This window comes from Lygodium microphyllum, chromosome 14 (assembly GCF_053477565.2).
Source record: "Lygodium microphyllum isolate KBCC chromosome 14, Lygodium_microphyllum_v1.1.10, whole genome shotgun sequence".
NCBI lineage: Eukaryota > Viridiplantae > Streptophyta > Polypodiopsida > Schizaeales > Lygodiaceae > Lygodium > Lygodium microphyllum.
In genome coordinates, this window is record NC_141148.1 from 132957103 (window position 1) to 132975657 (window position 18555).

At 40.8% G+C, this 18555-nt stretch overlaps 1 protein-coding gene and 1 pseudogene across 1 annotated transcript in view; one reads left to right on the forward strand and one right to left on the reverse strand.

Moving 5' to 3' along the window:
* Nucleotides 1–18555, reverse strand: part of TIC21 (translocon at inner membrane of chloroplasts 21) — an 87196-nt gene that overhangs the window by 24669 nt on the left and 43972 nt on the right. The window lies entirely within an intron of this gene.
* Nucleotides 9803–10460, forward strand: LOC148026131 (uncharacterized; annotated as a pseudogene).

Sequence of the window (18555 nt, forward strand, 5' to 3'; positions counted from 1 at the left end):
ATAAAAAGTTATGCCTAACAAGTACTAGGTGCCTAAACCGATTTATTAGCCACTAATATAAGTAGTAACATTAGAGACTAGGCATTAATTAATATATATGGTAACATTAGAAAATAGGCATTAATTAATTAAGTAATACAAATCTAAGGGTCAATAACTACTCAAGGATACTTGGAAAACGAATTTGCTTGGCCAATTTTATTTTTGGCATGTCAAATTGATGTTTTGAGTACTAATAAATTTTTAAAACTAATATTCAAAATATTAAGTTAATAAGCTAGATAATGTTGAAAAATGGGATTAGAAATCTACCACTTAGCAAAGCTTGCCCATGCAAGTCAAGAAAACGTTTTTAGGGATTGGTGGAAGTCTCTCTAGCATAATGAGAGAAAAAAAGGCTATTAGATTACTAATGTGATTTGCAACCACCAAGGATCAATCCTACAATATGTCATAGCAGTTTGGAGCCCGCCAAGAGCAGGTGACAACAGCCCAAGGTCCTCCTGGTGTAGATGATAGCAAAGAGAAGAAGGCAGCAATCTTTCTGGTGGTCCTAAGATATAGATGAATGCTTCCATGGTTGTTTGAGCATCCAACAATAGCATTTCAATGTTTCCTGTAATGATACTATAATTTCTCTCTACAACATTCTCTCTCATCCCCCAACTATCTCTCGAGTTATCTCAACATTTTCCAACAATTTAGCCATCCAAGAGAGAGATTTCAATCAATCTCTACTGTAAACCCTAATTTACAACAAAAATTAGGATTTGATAACCACTTCAGGATGCCTACTCAGAATTGAGAGCCTGGAACTTGAATTCCAACAACTGAAATTCAGCAATTTCAGGGAGATTCAAGAGGCAAGCGAAGCAATATCAGATTTAGGGCTGAATTTGTATTCCAAGAAGCAAGGTGAAAAACAATCCCCAAGCAAACCAAGGGGCAAATTGGTTTGGAGACTTGCTGGTTAATTTTGACAACAAGAGGTACTTGGATTAGCAAAGGAGGTCGGAGGATCCAAGTTGTGCTCCATCTATTTGCAACAAAAGTAAAAGAAATACTGCAAGGAACGTTGGTCAAGTGTGCATTTTCAGTTTATGTGAAATTTATATTTGTTGTAATTAGTGCTTAATCAAGTTATACACCACCTTATCCAAGGAGGAGGGCTAGTTTCATGGTTCCATTGCTGGGATATCATGAATTCCCTCAAATTGATGGACCCTAGGCATCTGATTGAATGTCAAAAGCTTTGCTCTAGTCCTGAAATAGTATTCAACTGAGTACTACATCAAGAATATCTTCAAATTGTGACATGGGACCAAGCAAGGATGATGCCTCTCAGTCTGAAAATGGTGTGTGTGTTGGGGAAAATGCAATGCATGATCTTAGACAAGCCACGCAGCATGGACAGCAAGTTGATAATGTTGGTTTAGACCAAAATGCGGGTCCTTCTAGGACTTTAGAAGCTGATGGCCAACAAGAGGAAGAGGAATTTGATGACCAGTTCAAAGATCAGCCGAGGACAGCAATTAAAATGTTCGTGCAATTGGCAAATGATCCTTAGTTCATGTACTTTTTGAACCCCTTAAAGAAAGGCACCAAAGGCAAGAAAAGAAAATCGTCTTCGAGAGCTTAGCAACATGATGTTCTAAATGTGGACAGTAAGCATAAGTAAATGATGCTAACGGGGAAATTGATGCATATGCTACACCACTACCAATCCAATGTTTTTTGGACAGCAAGGCATGCATGCAATGATGGGGCAGCCAAGGTACTTTGGTGGTGGCACTAGTTTCAATGCTATGGTGGGTCAAGGATCGTAGAGGATGCATGACACAACTCCTTATCATATGCAACAAACAATGAGTGTTTCAGAAGGCCCAATGTATCCGAGTATGGCTGGTAATATGCATAACCTCGTGTATAACAATGTTGGCATGATATTGAAACAAAACGTGGTAAGTTTGGCAATGCATAGCCAGACACTGGGAACCACGTGTGGCAAATGACCGGAGCATGGCTGACAACCAACATTAGGTCTTAGCAAGCGCACGTGGGCAACAGGTGACCAAACGGCTGCAGGAATTCGGAGCAACCAGGGAGGCACCGTGACGTTGAGGACCAGCGGACAATGACCAGGCGTGGAACCAACGTGCATAGCGACCAGGCGACAAGGACCACAAGCGCACGCAATGGATGGGTGTGAGATAGGCGCATGCACGACGGATGCCAACAGGTTGTCAATCATGACAGTGGGTCAACGGAACACCCCCCCCCCCCCCCCCGAGTTCATTTTTAAATCAGAAATTTCTCTAATTTCTCCCATCCCCTTCCTCTAACGGGGTTTCACACATGGAAGCACACATCTGAGACTTGTGCAAATTTGAGCCAGAAAATTTGGGGCTTTTCCCAAAATTGATCTTGTTTATGCTTGGCAGTGACATTCGTGTCAAAAATTGCCAACATTGCGTATGTTAACCTCTATTAAATTGGGGATTTTGCCAAATTTGTCGGAATTTTGCTTATCTAAGTAAAATTTCATATACTGATGAAATTTTGCTCAATTGGGTCAGATTGGCTGACATTTATGCACTATTCGACCTGGAATTTTGGGATTTTGTGCAGATTTTGGTAAATTTCTGCAGTTTTGACAATGTGGTGGCTGGTTTATGTAAAAACAGCAGCTATTTATTTCTGTTTGGGCAAGAACAGCAGTGTATTTGCTGGTTCAGCTTGTGCTCTTGCAGTGCAGTGCATTTACTCTTGTGTTCGTGATAAAACTGGCTGCAACTTCTTCCAGTTCTGACATGAAGAGTTTGATGGAAATTGAACGGTTTGATGGTCATAGCTTTGACCTTTGGAAAGACCGTAACCAGGGCATATTGTTCTTAAAGGATTGTGAGGATGCTTTCTAGGAAGATAAACCAACACAAATGTCTAATGCAGATTGGGCCAGAGTTAACAAAAAGGCTATGGCTTATATAAAGATGGGTGTCACTAATGACATTTTGACAAACATTAAGGGCTTAGATACTGGTTATGCAATATGGGAGAAGTTGAAAACTACCTATGAGATCACCATACCTGTTAATCAGGTGCATTTAATGCGCAAGTTGGTGAATATGCGATTGGATGAGTCCAAGCCAGCAGCTCACCACTTGCGTGCATTTAATGGCGTTTTAAAGGATGCCAATTTGGATTTTGATGATAAGTTGAGGGCGATCTTTCTGATCATGACACTGCCTAGTTCTTGGGAGACCTTGGTGGTTTCTCTCAGCAATAACCCCAATCTCTCATATGATGGTGTGAGGGGTTCAATCTTGAATGAACAAATTAGACGTAAATCTAGTGGAGAAGGCAACAACTCAGCTTACAATATTAGAGGTAGGGCTGAAAAGAAAAATGCAAATGCTGGACAGAGAAGCAGAAGCAAGAGCAAAGGAAAGGAAATGAGTGATATTACTTGCTATCAGTGTGATCAGAAGGGCCACAAGGAGCCTGATTGCAAGTACTACAAGAAGGAACAAGAGAGAAAGAAGAATGCAAGAGACAAAAAGAAGAAAGAGGATAAGACAGATGTATCTGAGGCAGTCAAAGGCAAGGAAAAGGCCAATGTGGCCTCTTGTGTAGTCATGGAGAAGCTCTCGGATACAGAGGCTGATGTATTATATGCAGTTGATTATGATGCCCTTGTATGTCACATGCAAGATATGTAGATTACCAAGGCTGATGTGATTGATGCACTTTTGTCAATTGATGATGGTGTCACTCAGACTTCGATTGTAGACTCTCATGCCTCTTCCCGTGTAACTCCTTGCTTGGAGTGTTTTGCTTAAAAATGTATCTTGGAAATAACCATACTTGCAGTATTGATGGGATTGGCATTGTACACTTTTCTTTGGATAATGGCCAAGAGCTTGTGTTGAAAGATGTCAGACATGTGTCTGGCATCAAGAAAAGTTTATCATCTGTTGGACAGCTTGACTTGCATGGTTACACTACATTGTTTGGTGGTGGTTTGTGGAAATTGAAAAAGGGTTCCATGCTTATTGCAAAAGAAATCAAGAAGGGTACTTTGTATTGTTTGCACTGTAAAGCTTTAAATGGCAAGTTTCTTGCAGTTGCTAAAATTGGCTGTCATTTAGAGTTGTGGCATAAGAGATTAGGCCATATGAGCCAGAAAAGACTTAATGTCCTTACCTCTTTGAAGAGGATTGATGGAAAAGACTCTAAACTTGATTTTTGTAATGACTATTAGTTTGGAAAGCAAATGAAAAATTCATTTTACTCTAGTGTCTCCCATAAGTCCAATGTCTTGGACTTAGTGCATTCTGATGTATGTAGTATGCCCATGAAATAATTGGGTGGTGCTACATATTTTGTCTCTTTTATTTATAATTATTCCAAGAAGATTTGGGTTTATCTGTTGAAAAAGAAAAGTGAAGTGTTTGCTGTTTTTAAAACTTTTCATGCATTTGTGACCAGTCAGACAAGTAGAAAGTTGAAATGCTTGAGAACTGATAATGGGGGTAAGTTCACATCTACTGAGTTTAAGTCCTTCTGTGACGTGCATGGAATCAAGAGGGAGCTTATAACTCCTTACAACCCTTCTTCAAATGGGGTGGTTGAAAGATATAATAGGACTTTGTGTAAAAGAGTGTTGTGCATGCTATCCACTGCTAATCTCCCTCATGAATTTTAGGGAAAGGCACTTAAAACCGCGGTTCACATTTGCAACCACTCTCCAAACACGTCCTTAAATAATGGCATCCCTGAGGAGGTTTGGTCTGGCAAATTGGCCTTGGCCTTGTCCATGCTTAGCACATTGTAAACATCTCTTGTGGGCCGCTCTCGGGTTTGTTGACCAGCCCTAGAGCTTTTTCTGCCATTTCAAGGCTCAACTCCACTTCTACTCTGCAATCGCTCCTCCCTATCTCACTATCACGGTGCCACAATTCATGTTCACATCGAGAGTTCGCAAGAATTCCACACACTTGCAGTAGTTGATAGCTTGGCCAACCTTCTCGATATATTTACCAAGGTTACCCTGGTTGACCATTTGTTTCATCACTTGCTCTCCCTTAAACTTGTATATCTTTGAATTGAGAGAGCCACAAGAGCTGAAATTTTATAAATACATCGTATCATGATTTAACTCTTTTTTGGGTTTCTACTCTTACTCTTTTATTAATACTCTTAGTTACCCCTACTTGCGATTGAAAATGTTGTACCACTGGCTGAAACTGATGATCAACCGGTTATTTTTTAGCCAGATGATGATAGACAGCAAATAGAAGCACAAGGAGGTCATGGACAGCAAGATAGACTTGCTGATTATGAAAATGCAGGTGCTGGTAATGAAAATCAAGGTGCTGTACAGCATGAACAGCATGCTGAAAATGGCTTACAGCAGCCAATAAATGCTGAAAATAACATACCTCTAGATGTAGACCCAATTCCTGAGAATGTAGATCATTGGGTACACAAGTCTACACACCTAAGAAGACAGCCACATAGATATGATCCCTCTTTGCACTATGTGATGCTTACAGATGAGGATGAGCTACTTACATATAAAGAGGCCAAGTCATGCAAATTCAGTAGTAAGTGGAAGCTAGCTATGTAGGAAGAGATTAAATCTATGTATGCTAATGATACTTGGGATCTTGTGTCATTGCCCAAAGAAAGAAAGCCTCTTCCAAACAAATGGGTTTACAAAGTAAAGACAGTTGATGGGAAACCCAAGTACAAGGCAAGACTGGTTGCCAAAGGGTATGCACAGAAGGAAGGGATTGACTTCCAAGAGGTCGTCTCAACTGTTGTGAAGATGACCACTCTATGTGTGCTTTTTGCTCTCACTACTGTATTGGACTTAGAGCTGTACCAAATGAATGTGAAAACAACTTTTCTACATGGTGACATTCATAAGGAAATCTACATAAAACAACCCGAGGGCTTTGTAGTTCCTGGAAAAGAGCAATTGGTATGTAAACTAAAACACAGCTTGTAAGGCTGAACCAAGCACCACGGCAGTGGTACAAAAAGTTTGACACGTTTATGCTCTCTCATGGGTTTACACACAGTTATGCAGATCATTGTTTATACATGAAAAAGGATACAGATGGCAGCCCCATCATACTTGTTTTGTATTTGGATGATATGTTGCTAGCTTGGAAACGAAAGACTAGTTTGGATGCTCTCCAAGCTCAACTGAAATCGGCTTTCTCCATGAAAGACTTGGGGAATGCAAAGCATAGGATTCGCACGGATAGAACGCAGAAATTGCTTTTCTTATCTCAAGAAAAGTAAATTGATGGACAGATTTAATATGGCTCAAGCTAAGCCTTTTGGGGTGCCCTTATCTCCATATCTTAAGTTTAGTAAAGCCAATAGCCCAAAAGATGACGTGGAAGTGAGTGCTATGAAGGGAGTCCCTTATGCATCAGCTTGTGGCTCTCTTATGTATGCTATGGTTACTACTCGTCTAGACATTGCTCATGTAGTGGGAGTTGTCAGCAAGTTTATGTCAAATCCTGGCAAAACACATTGGGAGGTTGTTAAGTGTATTCTTTAATACCTAAAGGGTACACAAAGAAAGTGTCTTTGCTATGGGCAAGGTGCACTTAGTTTGCAAGGTTATTGTGATGCAAATATAGCAGGTGACTTGGACACTCGCAGCCGACTAGCAAGTATGACTTTACAGTTGCTGGTGGAGGTGTTTCTTGGTGTTCCAAGTTGTAGAACATCATAGCACCGAGTACTACTAAAGCCGAATACATAGCAGCTATTCAAGCTTCTAAAGAAGCTATATGGTTGAGCAGACTTGCAGAGGATCTCATCATGTCTATAGGTACTCCAATGTTGGGATGTAATAGTTAGAGTGATGTGTATCTGGCTAAGAATGCCATGTATCATTCACGCATAAAGCATATAGATGTGCGATATCACTTTATCAGACAGATTCTAGAAGATGGTCTAATCACATTGATCAAGATCAAAACACAGGACAACCCTGCAAATGTTCTCACTAAAAGTCTAAGCAAGGCTCAGCATGAGCATTGCATATGACTAGTGGGAGTTGGTTAAAGGTTCACTTCGGACCTTTAAGTGGGAGGTTGTTGGGGTATAGAGGCCTTTTAATTCACCTCCATCGTGTATTATTTAATTGTACATGTGAATGCACCCTTACGTGCCCTAAGTATGAATACATTTTATTATTTGTGTACAAACACATAGTTGGTACACCCAAAATCATATCGTACTCTCTTTCTCTCTCCCTGTCTCTCTCACTCACCTGCTCACTCCTCTAGCTACAGCTCACTCTCACATGTATAGTATTGGTCATGAGGAAAAATACATGTAGTAATGCATGCAATGTATGGGAAAATGTATCTCAGTATGGCTGGTAGTATGAAAATTCCTGTGCATAATCGCATTGCAATGGTCCAAAGTATACAAACAAAAATGTTTCCTAATGCATCTAGTGCTCCTAGCATATGAGATACACAAGGGGCTAGTCGACTTGATCATATTAGTTAAGTCGGAATTGCAGCAATGTGAAGGTATAAAGCATCGCAATACTTAAGTATGCAATGTTGTGATTATGATACCTTATAGAAATTTCAATGTAATATACTTTTTCTTTGGCACAATGCAATGCAATCGAGGACAATTGCAAGGACTTCAAAGGGGAGGTCTATCACACAGGGACATAAAATGTTGAGATGTTTAATCTTGTTGATAACATTTGCTAAAGTTATTAATCAAATGTGCAAGGTTGTTTAGCACATATGATGCATATGGCGCTTATTTCATGGTACCAAGCCAAGGACACCGAGGATGCAATGGTGTCAAAGGCAAAAGTTGTGATAAGTTATGCTAACTAGGTTCTGTTGGTCAGTTGGTATCAGATTGTACCCTAGGGCAATGGTTTGGCCAATAAGTGTCATTGGTGACACTACGAACTAGCATTGATTAATTAATCAATGCCAGTCTAAGGGTCAACAGAGATTGGGAACCACTCCAGGTTGCAAATGGCCTAGCCAATTTAATTATGGATGGGTACATTTAATTTTGGACAGGGACAAAAAAACTAAAATTAATTAATGTCAATCTAAGGCACAACACATATTGGGGACCACTCCAAATTGCAAATGGCCTAGCCAATTTAATTATGGATGGACACATTTGATTTCGTGCAAGGATAAAAGGACTGAAATTAATTTTCAGGATTATTTAATTTTAAAAATTAATTAAATGGCTGGATAATGCTGAAAAATGAGTTTAGAAGGCTACCACCTCGCAAAAATGCCCATGCAAACTGAGAAAACGTTTTTGGAGGCCGGTATTTCAATGCACACTTACCACTTTAATCTTGTACATTGAACACCTTGTTGACCCCAAAATTGACGTCCCTTGTGATATTTCTTTATCTTACATTGCAAATGGAAGGACTAGAACTGTCTAGTCTTCTCTATTAATCAAAGTACCTCTTATTGCCAAAATTGACCAACGAGCCTCTAAATCAATTTGCCCCTTGGTTTGCTTCGGGATTGACCTTCACTCTACTCTTTGAAAGACAAATTCCCAAATTTGATATTGGCTGGCTGGCCTCTTGAATCTCCTTAAAATTCCTCAATTTCAATTGTTGAAATTCAAGTCTTAGGCCCTCAATTTTGAGCACACATCTCGAAGTGGTTATCAAGCCCTAATTTTTGTTGTAAATTAGAGTCTCTGACTATGTACGGAAGTAGAGCTTGCTCCCTCTAGTCCACTCTCTCTCTATCCTCAAAGGAAATGCTCTGCATGATGGAATGATTCAATCAAATGTACAGTTCTGTGTTTTCTTTGCTCTTCTACTAAGGCAAGAGCCTCACTGTCTAGGTTCAGGAGTAGTTGTAAATTAGAGTCTCGGACTTATGTACGGAGGTAGAGCTTGCTCCCTCTAGTCCACTCTCTTTCTATTCTCAAAGGAAATGCTCTGATGATGGGATGATTCAATCAAATGTACAGTTCTGTGTTTTCTTTGCTCTTCTGCTAAGGCAAGAGTCTCACTGTCTAGGTTCAGGAGTAGTTGATTGCTTCTCCAATGCAAGAACTAAAGAAAGTGATGACCACACCACACACGAACAGGGTTTTCAGCTCTAATTTAGTGTTGTTTGTGGGACCGTTTTACTATTGGAATGATGCCAGGGTCAAAGCATTTGTAGTCCAATTGGTATGCAACAGATCTGAAATGAAATAAAGCTGAGAATAGGTCAAGAAACAGGTGAAAAACAGTAAATACAGAGTTCTGCAAATTACAATTCTACACTTGAATTATTGAGTTATGGTCACAGTAAGTGTTTTCCTACTTGGAATGTTGTTCTGAATATGTTGTATAGTCCTTATGCAACTGAAATTTACTCAGAACATATAAAAGCCAACTGTTCACAGGTTTTGTACTTTTAAACATTTCATTTTGGAAACTTTCCATCTTTTAATTGATAAAGAAATACCGAAAGGGGCTCCGGACTTCGAGGCCAATCTGGTGTTGAGCGAGCAAGTGAGGTCTCTGTTTGTGTGTGTATGTGAAAAGACCAAGTATTAATTAAAGGAACTATCGCTTTATGTAAGTCATAGACCGGTTTCATGGTTCCATCCTCGGGATTGAAATTCTTTTCTATAAGAATTAAAGCTCTGACAATTTTGAGTGAAAAGACCATACACACAAGTTTTACAAAGATTACAGGTGAGAAAGACTACAATATTTTTCTTGGATACAGTATTTACTAGATACAAGACTAGAGAGATGGCACACATGGACAAAGGCAAAGGAAAACTCCCTCATGAAGAAGAGAGTTCTTTTTCTGCTCATAAACATCGAAGAGAGAGTATTGGTGCGCAGGTGTCAGTACCTTCTAGAACCAAGATTGAACCACAGGATGAGAGGCAAGAACAAGAGGACTTGTTTATGGCACAACTCCTCAGTATGGTTGGCTCTTTCGAATAGCTTGTAAAGAATCCTCGTATGCAAAAAATTTTGAAGTCACATAATGAGGATTCTTAGGCTGAGTCATCACATCATACCATGGAGCGCTCAAAAAGGCAAAACCTCTAATATACGTGAGCATGTGGAAAAGACACCAAACATGGAGACAGGTCCATTGCAACAAGAAGCACAAGCACAAGACCAAGGAGTGAATGGTCAAGGCAGTAATGCACAAGTGATACAACAAACTATTCCTCCTGAATTTGCTACCTATCCTGGTTACTTTGGTGGTGGGTGAGTTTTTCAAGCAATGACTCGATTACCCACTAGTTATCAAGGATACTTGCCCAGAGGGCCACGAGGAATGATGCCTATTGAGGCAATGAACCCACTTTATGCTAATATTGGTCTACAGCCCGGTTATCAGACTTTGCAAAGTCCTTATTTGATGCCTGGAACACAAAATGCAGCAGCTGGTTTTTCTTAGCCTAGTGGGCATATGGCAGCCAAGACAAGTGAAATTAATGCTAATAATGAGCCTAAGGGACTCCCCTTTTTACAGCCACCTATCTATGACAACCTGACACCAAAAAGTGAAAAGCCTAAAGATTGTAAAGAGGGTGGTCAGGCATTAAAGTTTGAAACCTTCAGTGGTATGCAAGATAAGCTGAAAGCTTTGACATTTATACAACAGTTTGATGCAGCTTACACTAGAGGGAATTTTACAAAGACTTCTAAGGTGCGGAAGGCTAGAACTTTTTTGAAAGGTAGTGCTTTGCAGTGGTGGAACATATTGTTGATGCAAGGACATGCACCTGCCACTTGGGTCCATTTTAAACAGTTGTTTGCAGCTTCATGGTTAACTAACACGTTTGAAGCAGATGTCATGATTGCATGGCATAAATTGGACAAGGCAAATTGTGTGGATTTAGAAGAGTACAATAAGAAATTTTGGGAAGCACTTTTGCCCGTAAGTTCTTCTAAGACAATGCCCCTATCAGAACAAATTGAAAAGTACAGTTGCGGTTTTCCCGAAGCCATCGAGGATTACTGTACCAAGACCAATTACAAACATGGTATAGTTAATTGAAAGTGCTGGTGTAGCAACTGCATTGTTGAAAGGAAAAGCCGACAGCTTTAAAGGCACTAAAAAGAAGGATTCTCAGTTTAAGCAGAATCCTAGCAAGAAGAAGAAGAGATTTCTAGAAAAGACCAGCTTTACAAAGAAGTCTTTATGGAAGAAAAGTTTTCAGCACTAACCTCGGACTTCTTTTAAAGAGGGCAAAGGACAAAAGAGACCACTTTTTGGCAAATCATTTGAAAAAAGAAAGGCTTTAATGATGGCTAGGAAATGCTTTATATGTGAACAGAAAAGCCATATTGCTTCTAAGTGCCCACAACAATCTTCTAAAGATGCAGAGGATAAAGACGCGTCAGGTAAAAAGAAGCCCAACATTGGCTTAGTGCCTAATATGGTGGGAGATCAATCACCTAATGATGCTACAGAATTGTGCAGAGCTTGGAAAAAGATCAAAGATTCCACAGTGCTTATTTTCTTTGATCCTGGAGCTCGTGCAAACTTTATCTCACCGACATTGGCAGCTAAGCTACGTATACATCCCGAGGAAATGGGATCAGTTGAATAGGCTAATTGAACCTGTCATCCCCCTTCTTGGCAAACTCCGTATGCACATTCAAAGCTATGTGGACACAGAGGAGTTCCATATTATGCCTTTAGTGGGCTATGATGTTCTGTTGGGTATTCCATGGTGCCACAGGAAGCATCCTATCTTGGATACTTACAACAGAACGATTACTCTTGTTCAAAGAGGCAAGACTCATGTGTTAGATGTGAAGCTCAACGGAGAGTCTATCCCAATTGTTTCTACTTCTACAATTAATTCTGTAATAAAAAATCATATTTCTGCGTACTTGGCTTTTGCAAAGCAAGTTAATGAAGTTGACAGTAATGTATCTATACTAGGTGAAAGTAGAAGGGCTTTCTTGGATAAATTCAGTGATTGTTTCTCAGATTCGTTACCAGGAGAGTTACCCCTTGAGAGGTTTGAAGATCATACCATAGATCTTAATCCAAGGACTACTTCGCCCAATAGGCCACCGTACAAGCTCAGTGCAGCGCAATAGAAAGAGATTAGGACGCAGGTTAATGAGCTTTTAGAGAAGGGACTAATTCAACCCAGTAGTTCTCCGTTTTGTTCACCTGTGTTGCTAATTCAAAAAAAGGACGGTTCTTGGTGAATGTGTATTGACTATAGAGCCTTGAATAAGAACAGGATCAAGAATAGGTTTCGAATTCCAAGGATAGATGACATTCTTGATCGATTACAGGGAGCAAGAATGTTTAGCAGGATAGATTTGAAAAGTGGGTACCATCAGATCATAATCAAGTCAGAGGATATCCATAAGACTGCTTCTAGAATGACATTTGATCTCTATGAATTTTTAGTCATGCTGTTTGGATTGACCAATGCTCTTTCCATGTTTAACAAGATGATGGATAGAATTTTCCGCCCTTATCGAAGTTTCATTGGCACATTCTTTGATGATATGATTATCTTTTCAAAGAATGAAAAGAAGCATGGAAAACACTTAGTTATAATCTTTAATGAGCTTAAGCGTAACAGATTGCTCATTAATGGCAAGAAAAGTGAATTGTTTTTGGAAGAGATTCACTTCCTTGGACACATAGTTTCTAAAGATGGTCTGAAGATGGATCCTACAAAGATAGAAGCAATTGTCTCTTGGCCAAACTTGAAAACCGTTCATGATGTCCGCAGTTTCCTAGGCCTATACTCTTACTACAGAAGATTTGTAAGACACTTTGCAGAGATAGCTTCTCCTTTACATGCGCTTGAAAAGAAGAATGTCAAATGGCAATGGGCTGACAAAGAGAAATCAGCGTTTAGATGTTTGAAGGGGAAAATGACTACAGATCTAGTACTTATTTTGCCAGATCTATCTAAGCCATTCGTAATGCAGTGTGATGCATGTGGAAACAGCATTGTTGCTGTATTAATACAAAATGGCCCAGTGGTGGCATACGAGAGTAGAGTACTCTCTGTCGTTCAAAGGACTTACCAAATTTATGAGAAAGAGTTATTAGGTACTAGGGAGACAGTAGGGTTTGCGGGGAGCAACACGAAGTGAACTCGGCAAACATGGAGAAGAGAAGAGGAGAGAAGAAACTCTGATGAATGGAATGACGAAGTTCCAAATCATGGAGTGAATGTGATACAAGGGAACAAGGGTGTCGTAGCACAAGGAAGATGATGAAGACAGCCATGAACCACGAACCGCAATGTCCTCCTGAAGGGGTGTGAGGGTAGTGGAGAGGCTAGAGAAAAGAGGTGACAGACTGAATGAATCGGCAATGAGAAATGAATGAGAGGGTGGCCTATAAATAGACACAGTCAATCTAGGATGGCGCCCCTTTTTGGGGCTGCAAACTCTAAACGCAAAACGCAGAAACGCAAAAATGCAAACTGCAGGTGAAGGGCTTCTCAACACCCCCTCTCAGGCCCAAAAAGGAAAAAAAGAAAAGAGTGAGGTGGAGATGCAATTCTACATGCTGAAGAATGCTCATACAGCAAGTGCCACTTGGACAGTATCCCTTGTAGGGAAATTGTTCACTTGCCCAAGTGCCCTAGTACAAAGATGATGAAAGCATGCAATGCATAGGAGGAATGTCGGACTTTGTGTGGTGCCGAGAACCATAAGGATATGCCTATACTCCATCTCGAGAGGTGGCTCCATGCTAGCCAAGTGACCAAGGCAAGAAGAGAAGAGGAGAAAGAAGATATAGAGGATCCCTAAGATCCAAGATTTCCACCGAAAAGGGAACCTACAATAAAAACTAGTAGACAGAGTGAACTGGAGAACCCAAAATACCACCTCCGGAGAGAAGCCACTAGCTCCGTGCATCCATACTGGAAGGAATACGAAGGCCTTGTCACCAAGTCGCGGCTGAACCTCGGAGGTCTCGATCTAGGTGGTACCTGAAGATCTTGGGTATCAATAGAAAAGATGATTGATCGAAGACACCCAACCCAAGAAAGTAGAGGATGGGTGAAGAATGTCATGTGGAGTAGGTTCCCCCTCTGAGGTGGGAGCTCGAGGGGCCCCTGCTGAAGTCGAAGAAGAAGTAGATGCCCCCTCGAACGGCAAAGAAATAACATCCCCCTATGAATCCCCCTCTAAAGTAGATAGAGAATCCAAAAACTCATGGATCACGGACTCCGAAATGTTTGATGACGCAGGAAGTGCTGCCGGTCGTGTTGAAGAAGGTATCTGAGGTGCCGAAGAGCTCCTAGAGGTAGCCTCTCGAACCTGAGTAGTCAAGGGTGGGGAAGGATGGGGCTCAGAATGAGCAAGAGGTAGGCAACAGTCGTTATCTCTCATTGGAGCGGACTGGGTAGCCCAAGAAGAGAAAGGAGTCGAGCAACCACTGTCTCTTGAAGGAGCAGACTGATGAGGAGACGGTATCAAACAATCATTATCTCTCGATGGAGCAAACTACAGATCCGTGGGTCATGGAAGCCACTGTACCTGAAAATAAGTAGGAGAAGACTACCGTTGACATTGCGACAATCTCTAGGAGGTCGTAGCGCCAATCGATCCTCCATGTACTCGAAAGGACTTAGTACGCATCGGATGCGTCTTAGTGCCTTGAGCATAGTACTCTAATAGCCGATATAGAATGATCTCTGTGGCCCAAAAAGGAGAGGTGACACAAGGAGTGCCTGGTGGAAGATGCATATACTCCGAGGGGATGGGGAGCAAGGGTCGAAGTTGGCAAGCATCGGTGGTGTATCCGGTGATGCCACAATAGGAACACCCAATAGTCTGGTCATCTATTGGTAAAGAAGCCATGGATACCAGTGTGCCTTGCTGAAGAAGGAAGAGATCAGCCACCATGAACCAAGAACCGCAATGTCCACCTCAAGGGATGTGAGGGAAGTGTGAAGCACAAACCGCAATGTCCGCCTCAAGGGGTGGGAGGACAATGGAAGGGCTGGAAGTGAGCTACCAGTGGGAGGAGGATGCGACCAGTAGTAAGAGATTGCAACCATTAGGAAAACGCAAGTGAGGAGAGAGAAAGACTAAAAACGCAGGCAAGACAGCCTGCAGGAGAGAGAAAGACTAAAAACGCAAGCAACAGGAGAGAGAGAGAGACTAAAAATGCAGGCAGCAGGACTGTGATGATGTGGTAGGCTGTACAACAACGGGTCTGCATAGGAACAGCAATCGCCTGGCTGGAATCAGCTCCAAACTGCGTGAAGAGGGCTGGAAATCAAGCATTAACTAATGGAGACAACAATGGACATCTTTGGCTGAGATGTCCTTTGCGAACGGGGTGTGGGCAACAAGCTGAAACACCTGGAATCTGCAAAAACGAGATGTTGATGCAGCGGAAGAAGAAGAGAAGTAGATGTCAAACTCACCACCGCTCTTTGCCTTCACTGGAGTGGAGGATCTTTGCCACTGTTTGAGCAGATCCAGCTCTGATACCATATCAAAAGAAACATGCTAGCGAGACGGTAGGGTTTGCAAGGAGAAACACGGAGTGAACTCGGCAAACATCGAGAAGAGAAGAGAAGAGAGAAGAAACTCTAATGAATGGAATGATGAAGTTCCGAATCATGGAGTGAATGTAATACAAGGGAACAAGGGTGCCGTAGCACAAGGAAGATGATGAAGACAGCCACGAACCACGAACCGCAATGTCCTCTTGAAGGGGTGTGAGGGTAGTGGAGAGGCTGGAGAGAAGAGATGACGGACTGAATGAATCAACCGTGAGGAATGAATGAGAGAGTGGCCTATAAATAGGCACATTCAGTCTAGGATGGCGTCCCTTTTTGGGACTGCAAACCCTAAATGCAAAATGCATAAACGCAAAAACACAAACTGCAAGTGAAGGGTGAACACTGAAGGGTTTCTCAACAAGAGTTACTGGTTGTAATCCATGCACTTTCTAGTTGGAAGCACTATTTGCTTGGTGCTGATTTTCTAGTGCAAACAGATCATCAAACACTTAGATACTTTCTGAGACAAGCTAAATTGTCAGAGAAACACATGCGTTGGGCAAATTTCCTATCTATGTTTCATTTTCAAATAGTGCATGTGGAAGGCAAGAAGAATGTAGTTGCAGATGCTTTATCTCGCAAACCAGAGGTGTCAGCTATTTCGATTTCTTATCACCATGAATTGGATTATATGAAAGAGTAGTATGCTGATAACGAAGATTTCTCTCAAATCTATGAACAGTTTATAAATGGCCAACATCATGATCAATATGTGTTCAAAGAAGGCTTTATCATGATGCGTGGAAAATTATGCGTTACAAAACAGCTAAGGCCAAAAGTTTTATTAGAAAGTCATGCTCCACTGTATGCAAGACATCGCGGCATAGTCTATAGATGCTACAGTCAAAGCGGTAGAGACTTTCTTCTATTGGCCAACCTTGAGATCTAATGTTGACACTTGTGTCAAATCTTGCCTTGTATGCCAAAAGGTCAAATTTGATCGACAAAAGGCAACAAGAATATTGCAACCACTGTCTATTCCAGAAAAAAGGCCATGGGAAAGTATTGCAATGGATTTCATTTTTTATCTTCGAAGAACTTCTTCAGGGAATGATGGAATCTGGACTATCATTTGCAGATTCAGCAAACAGGCACATTTCATTCCTGTAAGGAAAAAGGTTAAGTCAAAACACAAGGTAAAGATATTTATGCATAATATCTTCAAGTACCATGAAATGCCACGGCCAATTGTCAATGATAGAGACCCAAGAATGACTAGCTTGTTTTGGAAAGCATTGTTTGAAAACATGGGCACTACGCTGAAATTTTCATCTTCTTTCCATCCACAAACTGATGGACAATCTGAAGAAGCAAATTCGATTGTTTTAGATCTACTAAAGTGTTATGTTTCAAACCATAAGACTTCTTGGGAACACTGCTTGCCATTGGTTGAGTATGCATACAATAATATAGTGCACTCATCTACAAAGCACCTTTTGAGATTGTGGAAGGTGGAAAGAAACTGCCTCCCATTTTGCAGACAAAAGATAACATTTTTGAAGTAGATCATTATGTAAAAATTTGGGAAGAAGCATATAAAAAGGTCAAGTATGCCTTAGAAAAGTCACAAGCTAAACAGAAAAGAGTTGCTCATAGTCATTGTTGGGAACTCTTGTTTAAAAAGGATGATTGGGTCTTATTGCGTTTTGAAAAGGCACGTTTGAGAAAACAAAAGGGCAAGAAACATTTGTTTCCAAAGCTGAGTATGTGTTACTATGGCCCTTTTCAAGTCTCAGAGAAGATCGATGACGTGGTATATAAGCTGAAATTGCCAGAGAATTGGAAAATTCATAATGCATTCCATGTGAGCCTATTGAGGGCTTTTATTGGTGAAGTGCCTGAAGATATGGCTCAAGAGGAACAGCCTGAATGAAATAGAACAATTAGATGAGATTCTAGTTCTTGAGCACATCCTAGCACATAAGAATAGGAAAGTAAAAGGTAGAGTTACAAGAAGATTTTCGGTGAAGTTCAGGACCTATTCACCAATGGATGCCAAATGAATGGAAGAGGCTGAATTGGCAGATTCACCTCAATTATTGCAACTTTACCAAGAAGCTTTCTTGCTGGAATCTATAGTGCCTTAGAATGCTTTTTGAAGCAATGTACATTCTCTATTGTACAGTTGAATATTGCATCTCATTGAATAATGCACAATGTATGGTTTACACTTAACATTAACATGTGTATCATTGAATGAAATCTCAGTGCTTTGAAGTTGTATTTGTTACACTTCAGTTGAATGATTATACATGTTGTGACACTAATAATTCGTGGATACGTGCTATCGCCCTGTGTTGCATCCGGAAACATGTATATTATAAAGGCTCCTAGTAACCATAGTTGGATACAAGATGTGATCCTCCACCTATGTGAGACTTGAACTTGCAATGGCACAAATGATACTGAAAAACTCCCCTACCATTCCCCCGTATCATCTGTTAGCAAGTGATACATGCGATGGCACTAATAACATGGAGAATCTTGTTATCGACCTGTGTCATCCGTTACCATGTGTGGCATGCAATCGAGGTCGCTTGCTTTTTTCAAGAGGAAGGTATGTTACCAGGTGGTGATACTTTTTGCAGTTGCTTTTCTTATTTACTTATATAAATATTTTCTTTTCTTTTCTTTAGTTGTTGCTTTTTACCCCCAGAGTTCTCATGGATTAAGCCACAATCTTTGCATGGCCAGAAAGAGCAACCATTGGGACAAATTGAACTAATGGTTTGTCTGAGCCTTGGGACCGGATTGAATGGGCACTGAAGAATAGAATGCCAGTGGTTTGGGACTATGTGCTTAGCCACTGGAGATAGTGCAAGACAATGAGCATGGCAAAGACAGAAGGTGCACATGTGAGAATGCCCATGGAATAAAAGTCACCGTAACTGACCCATATTACACTTTTTGATGTGGTTGCCATGATAAAAGTTGCTCAAAACAACTTGAGGAATGCAAGGATCACCATCCCTAAAATTT